Here is a 7,347-nt window from a genome sequence, read left to right as displayed (position 1 = left end):
CCTCTCCTGTATCCCAGAAACACTTATAGCACCTGCCTGTGCTCCATGACCCCCAATAACACAGCACACAAGCTATACAGTGATTGCCAGGTGACCCAACAGAGAAATATCCAAACATAGGTGATCATTGAATCACTTTATTGTGTCCTTGAAACAATTAGATGTATCATCTACAACTTGTAAACCCAAACCATCATGTGATAATCTAAAATTTTATGTTAACCTACACAGGAGTGACAACGGAGACAACCCCCTGAGTCACTGCACGTACCTTTCACCTTGAGGTCCATGGTGGTGAACAGGACAGGAAGTTCACTTCAAGAGCAGGGCTGGCTGTCCCACCTGCAAGGTCATACATTGGTTTCTAAACCTTTGACATTTTCATGAATGCATTCATGAAAAGATCTTCTCCTTCCTTTTCCAGTTTCCTATTTTCATCACCAAAATTACCCCTATAATTTCACATAACAAATAGTGTCTTATTTCTCATTCATTTTAAGGAAGATATATAGGCTAGAAACAAAGAATTTTGATTAATTAGCCCAAAAGGAAGTGAGAGAAATGAAAGTGAGCTCCGGAGATCAGTCTGGGTTGGAGGATCTGTAAAACTATTGGGATCATTTGCTTTCAATTTTATGTTATTTCTTTGCAGTTTCTTAAATACATAGCATTGTGTTTCACCTAAGAAACAGTTGTCATATTATCATTTATAAAATTTCTCCTTCAAGAACCGTAGATGAATTTGGTTTCAAAATGTTTGCACTCAATATTGTATGACATAAAATAAAGATTAAAAGTAGAATGTTATAATCTCTTATATAAATTTATTGGATTTCTATCTTTTTTCTTGCAGTCATACATTCTATTTTTTCCTCTTAAAATAAATTTTCTGTGTGGTACCTTGTTTAATTTTATGTATTTTCATCTTTTTTTTTGTTTTTTTCTTTATCACATGGGTAAAATTATATTATTATCCCTTGTATACAGATTAAGAAAGAGGCTTAGAGAATCTTTAACCAGATATAAAATGTTCAAGTTCCTCACAGGAAAACATAACCATAAACCTTAAAAAGTTTGCTTTGGGGATGGAACATAGCAGTGTTTCAGGACAAACACACACTCATAAACATGCATACTTACAAATATCTAGTAGAAAGTATAAGAAACAAAAACTGTAGCCCATCATTTCTGCCATTATCAAGTAGTGAGGTGGACAAACAGGAATTAGATTATAATCAGTCTCTCTCTTCTCAGACCCCAGTCACTTTGGGGTGAGGTGAAAATCTTCATCATTTTTTGGACTAAAAACTTCTAAACACCACTTAGAGATTCCTAAATTTCACTGTTACTTTCTCTGAAATAGATCCATAAATGAAATAATATAAAAGTAGCTACTTCCTATGGCCTTTCATTTTTACATAATTTTAAGCTTTAGCAGTAATCTGACTAAAATCATTAGCAAACACATCTCTGAAAAAGTCTTCTAATTGTCTTGTTTTAAGCACTGCTAGATTTCGAATGATAAATATTAAGTGTAGTGATTCATTGGCTCTGTAAATATAAAGCCTTGTTCAGAATTCAACACTTTTACTGTATATCTGCCTTTTTCCCTGAACAATGAAAGTCTGAGTAAGAATGCAAATCTGAGTGGAAAAACATTAATGCTCTCTGACATTCTTTAATTCTCCAAAAAGATTAAGAGTAAGAAAATCTGCTATAAGGACTGATATTGACAAATATGCTTGAAATGAAAAGATTTTCAACCTTTGTAGAAAGGCAGAATAAGAGTGACTTGTGAAAACCTGAATAGTGTGTGTTCACCGGAGGACAACTGATTTATTGAACTTCAAAGAGGTGAGTTTCTCAGTGAAATTTATGGTGTTTCCTTGCTCTTCTGCCCTCTATGCTTCTTGTGAGTAGAATTCTCCAAAATTTAAATAGTGCAAATGCACATTTCATACAAAAAGTTACTGTTATCATATATTTTCTCCTCCATAGGCCACCACTTTTATTTTACTAATTGAATGTACTCTTTCTCCTTATCAAACTTTGATCGTAAATTATAGCACTGTAAAAATTCACTAAAACTGGATTTCTCTGCTTTTATTTTTTTAAAACTTGTTTGTTTTTTTTACCTCTTTTAAACTGAGAGCTTGTGAATAAATTGAAATCTGACAACTGATTTCTTTCAGGTAGCTGGTGAACTGGAGGAATGATATTAAGGTTTTAGTGCATGAAAACAATAAAACCTGTTGTTTTAGTGCATGGAAACAATAAGCAAATTCTCCTTCTTTATTAAAGGACTCTAATTGTTAGTGCTAAGTGGCTCTAAATTAGTTTTCATTCATATTTAGAGAAAAGGCATGCATTTAATTTACTTTGATATTGTTACTTATTGACCTTGAAAGTATTTTCATTTTTCTTTTTAATATAGGACACAACACATATATAAATAACATCAGATTATTTGAAATGTATCTCCTGCAAAATAAAGTAGGTAATATTCAAGAAAGAAAGTGCTTAAATTATAAAAGTTGAGCAAAGATATTATAACAGGGTCATACAAAAGAAGAAATTTGATATAATTGAGAATTTATTCCTTATTGAAATGATCTATTTATCAAGACAAATAAAATACAGAATTATTGCATTTTGACTTACAGGGAAAACGAGAAGTTTCAAGTTAATGATGAACACTTCTGAAGATAGACAGCGCACAGAATATTGATTCACTTTAATAATAATAAACTTAATAGAATTCAAGCTTCTAAAGAAATACTAATAACACAAATGGGAAGTGTGATCACTAATTTGTTCATGGTTACCTAGGAATCAATATGGTCTAGTAAAATTATTATTACCTCTCTTTTTGGTAGGGTTCTTTAGAAAATTAAAATCAAAAGACTATATATTCATCACACACATATAATATCTATATGTGGTGATAGATAAGCTTATAAGTTCAGGGCCAGGAAAGTACACAGTCGTTTGTGCTGGAGATTCAGAAAACCCAGTGACTGCATTGAACAAGAATTTATAATTCACAGAAGAGGGATTAGAAGAGTAACACCACCACCCATCTCAAAAGCCTGGAACTTACCGGGAGAGGTGTTGGTATTAGGCTCAGTTGGGAAGCTGAGGAAACTGGAACTTCAAAAACACAACTTCAGACCCTCTCTTCCTTCCCCTTTTATTCTACCTGACCTGCAAGCCCATTGGCGGATGCCACCCACAGTCACCTTAGGCCCTCCCCAGTCAGGTTGGTGGACTACATACCAATCATATTGGAATCATGTGTCAGGCAGATCTAGAGGTGGGGGTTGCTAATCTGTTAGAAATTGCTAAATGCAGTCAAGCAGAAATGTCATGATTAGCAGTAATATTGTATCCCAGGTTGATTTCAACACCAAGCACATCTTCTTAAACCATGTATAATTTCCAAATACAGATAATACCAATTTTATACTTGCAACTCTTATAATAAGTGATTCTTCATGGAACTGAGAACTCACTGATTCCTCTGAGTGATATTTGCATCTCAGCTGCTCTGAGTACTCTATATGTAGGGATAATCATAACCTTTCTTCCTGCAGCATCTGGGCAAGTTTTCACTCTGCCTGTATTCGGTTCAAGCTTCATGTTGACCTCAATAATAGTCCATGATAATGCTAGTTGTCCAGAAGGATCCCCTGTATTTGACACGTACTCATCTTTACCATTACTGAGGGGAACTAGTCTAAGTTCCCCTTGATATCCTGGCTCACTCACCACTATTAGTCCCATAACTCCCAGTGCAGCCTGTTGACTCAGATGCATGATGGTCCCAGAATGGAGGGGGAATTATCAGATTGCATTCCAGTGGAATCATTGTGTTTTACATATGTAGAAGCTTTTCCATTTGTGCAACTGACTTCTGTTTTAGCAAAGCATAAGGTCACAAAAACAAAAAGTAAATGTATCATTAGTGGGTCCTTGAAAGTAATGGTCAGTTGTACCACTCCCATTTTCATGTATTGATTCACCAAGCCTGGTTGTAAGAGAAGTAGTTCCAGATGTTAGATACCGATTAAAAGCTAATACAGTACTATGTGCAACTTTACCCAGACTTCCAATGTATTACTGCATAGCAGCACTGTGATTGCATCTTGAAAAGACTCTTTCATCATTGTATCAATCCACCTGCATCTGGACAGCAGGGAATGTGTCAAAACCAGTGAATTCCATGAGCAGGAGCCCACTGCATTTCTTCTTTAGCCTTGAAGAGCATTCCTTTGTAAGATGCAATGCTGTGTGGAAGAATCTAATGATAGATGAAGAACTCTAAAAGCAGATGGATGTGAGTTTTGGAACAAACATTATATGTATAAAAGGAAAATCCATACCTAGAATCAAAGTCTACACTAGTAAGGATAAAGAGCTACCACTTCCATGATTAAAGTCATCCGATATAATCAAATTTTATCAGGGTGCAGGCTGATCCCATCGGGAAATGATGTGATACCACTGCTCAGTGTTGAATTTTGCTCCTGGAAGATTGGGCACTCAGCAGTGGCTGTAGCCAGGTAGCGTTGGGGAGTGCAAGGCAGTGTTTCTGCACCCATTCATAACCTTCATCTCTGTTCATGAGCCCACCAGGGTAGTCCCGGGGTTGTCTGAAAAAGGTGGTATACTGCAATACACAAAGTGAGATTTTCTATCTCTCTTACTAAAAACCTCTTCTATGAGACTACTGTATCTTTATCATTGAAATGTGACACAAATATTTTGACACTCTTCCATCACAAGGAGATGTCTGTCCACATAATTCTTCCCCAAGTGATTTTTGTCCCCAACTTCCCATAAATTCCTTACCCTCCAACCAGACCACTGGCTGCAGCCAATTACTATACAGTCACACATCTATCTAATCACATATCTGGACTTTTTTTCTCCCAAATAACCTGTGTGAGAGGTGCACTGCCCAAGGTTCTGCCCACTGTGATGGTTTCCCTTCCGCATCCTCCTTCATTTGTGACCAGCAAATAGAGGGTAGTGCTACAGCAGTACAACAGTAGGTAGGGCGGACATGACATGTAGAACCATCTGTACACCTGGTCCACTCTTCTTCTGTCAACAGATCTCAAGGTACAGCATATGAGGCCATAGATAAACAGTGGGGGACAGAAGTCAGTGACATAATAACAAGAACCAAAATATTAAGGGTGCTACTTCAGGTATCCTAAATGGAACTTCTGGAACTGCTCAAGCCCAGTCACATATGTGCAATTTTCATTTAAAGATGGGGTGGTTGTGCACATCAGACTTTATGGCCTGTTATGTAAGAGAGTACCCAGTTCATCATGAACATCTTAAGTTTTATGGGACACAGTGTTCTGTGACACAGTGCTCCGTTTCCACTAAGAACCAGTGTGGATCAAGATGCTGCTTCTCTGAGAGCCTCTGTCAGCACAGGATGGCAGAACCTTGTGTCAAAACCTAATATATTGTTTTATAATATCATGAAGGAATTTATTTTGTGTATTCTTCATTACAATGTATTTTAGCAGAGTTCAAAAGGCTGACATTCAAATTGTTTTAATTTTATTATAAGCTCAAAATTCAAGTTTATCTATTAAACCTAATATTTTTGGAAATTGTTATATAAAGCAAGTTATGATTTTTAATAAAAATATTCCACTTTAAAAAACAAATGTAAGGCATTGCTATAAAATTATATAAATTTATGGATAAATCATTGTACAGAAAAAGCAATATTGGAGTATTTGAATTATCCATTTATAACTCCCGATGCTGTGCATATGAGTTTGCAGCAAAATACTTAATTTATTTCCAAATATAGTTAATAGGATAGGTTATGATATGTAAAAATTCCTCTCTTCCTAATTAAGTCTTCCCCATGAATATCCTAATTCTATGTATAGCTAGCAAATTTCTAAGACTATAGAATAATTATGAATTCAGATAGGACAAAGATTGATTTGCATCAGTGGCCTTTTTGTAGAGGAATGATATAATAATTAATGTGTTCAAAATATTCTTTATATCTTAATTAAGACACTGTAAAATATTGTAATTATTGATTGCTAAAAAATCCCATAAACATCAGTGAGGAACGTGTTATCCTCTTTCACAGTTTGTTGCTTGTAGTGTGTCAAGTAGACAGTAGTGGGTGGGTGTTTAGGGATAAAGACAGCTGCAGATTTCCTCCCAAAATTGTCTGGTGGCACCTCCAGAAAGTTCTGGGCTGCCCCAAGGAATGAAGGAAATGTTCCAAAGCTAAATAAATAAAAAAAAATGGACAGAAACTCTGCTATCTTTTATGACTTGGCCCTGAAATTGACCCATAATCCTTTCCACCATGTTCACAAGCACAGCCATATTCATGGAACAGAATAACCTCAACCTCTTAATAAGAGTGGATTCAACACTAAAAGGTAAGATAAGTTATGGAATGGAAGATTCTGTTGAGTTAATCTTAGACAACAAGTTCTGTAAGGATCATTGTGTTCTTTTGTTCTTGTGTTTATATGTGAAATTTTCCAGTAAATAATCTTTCATTTGTACCCTCTAAATAATATTTTTTACTCATACAATGGCACATTTCTCCATATTCTATTGTAAAAAGTGGCAGTTTGTGATAGATTTCACATTTGGACCTCCCCAAAATCATTTCTTATAACATTGGATACAAGTCCCCTAAGAAAAGAATATCAAATAATTGTTTCATCTTTTCAGACTCTAGATAAGGGGTCAACCAAAAAATTCTAAATGAACTAGATAGTAAATATTTTGAATTTTGTAAGAGAAATGGAAAAATCAATTGGAAAGAAGGACGTTAATAAGTTATTGTTACAAATAGATGTACCAAATAAGAACAAATTAAAAAGAAATACAGGAACAGAAAAATAATTTTGAACAATAGTCTTCATAGATATACAGTTTTTCACTCCACAGTATCAGAATATACATTCTTCTCAGCTGCACACAAGATATTCTTCAAAATAGATAACATAACCAGATAGATCACATAGAACTCATAAAATACTCTGAAGTAAATGGAAAGGAATTGAAATTATTTCTGTATGTTGTCAGATCACAGAGAAATCAAATAGAAATCAATGGCAAAACAAACTACAAAAACTGCATAAACAGAAATCGAAGAACACTCTACTGAAAAATAAATCACAGATTAAATTAGAGAATAAATTAAACAGTTTCTACAATATAATGATAATGCCAGAATAATATAACAAAGTTATAAGACACAATGAAAGCAGTCCTATGAGGGCAAATTATAGTAGTGAATTCCCATATTAGAAAAAAAAAAAAGACCAAGCTCCAATAAAC

This window comes from Fukomys damarensis, unplaced genomic scaffold (assembly GCF_012274545.1).
Source record: "Fukomys damarensis isolate Sample0158 unplaced genomic scaffold, DMR_v1.0_HiC HiC_scaffold_10, whole genome shotgun sequence".
In the NCBI taxonomy this organism is placed as follows: domain Eukaryota; kingdom Metazoa; phylum Chordata; class Mammalia; order Rodentia; family Bathyergidae; genus Fukomys; species Fukomys damarensis.
The sequence above is the reverse complement of the archived record's forward strand: the minus strand, read 5'-3'. Positions refer to the sequence as shown.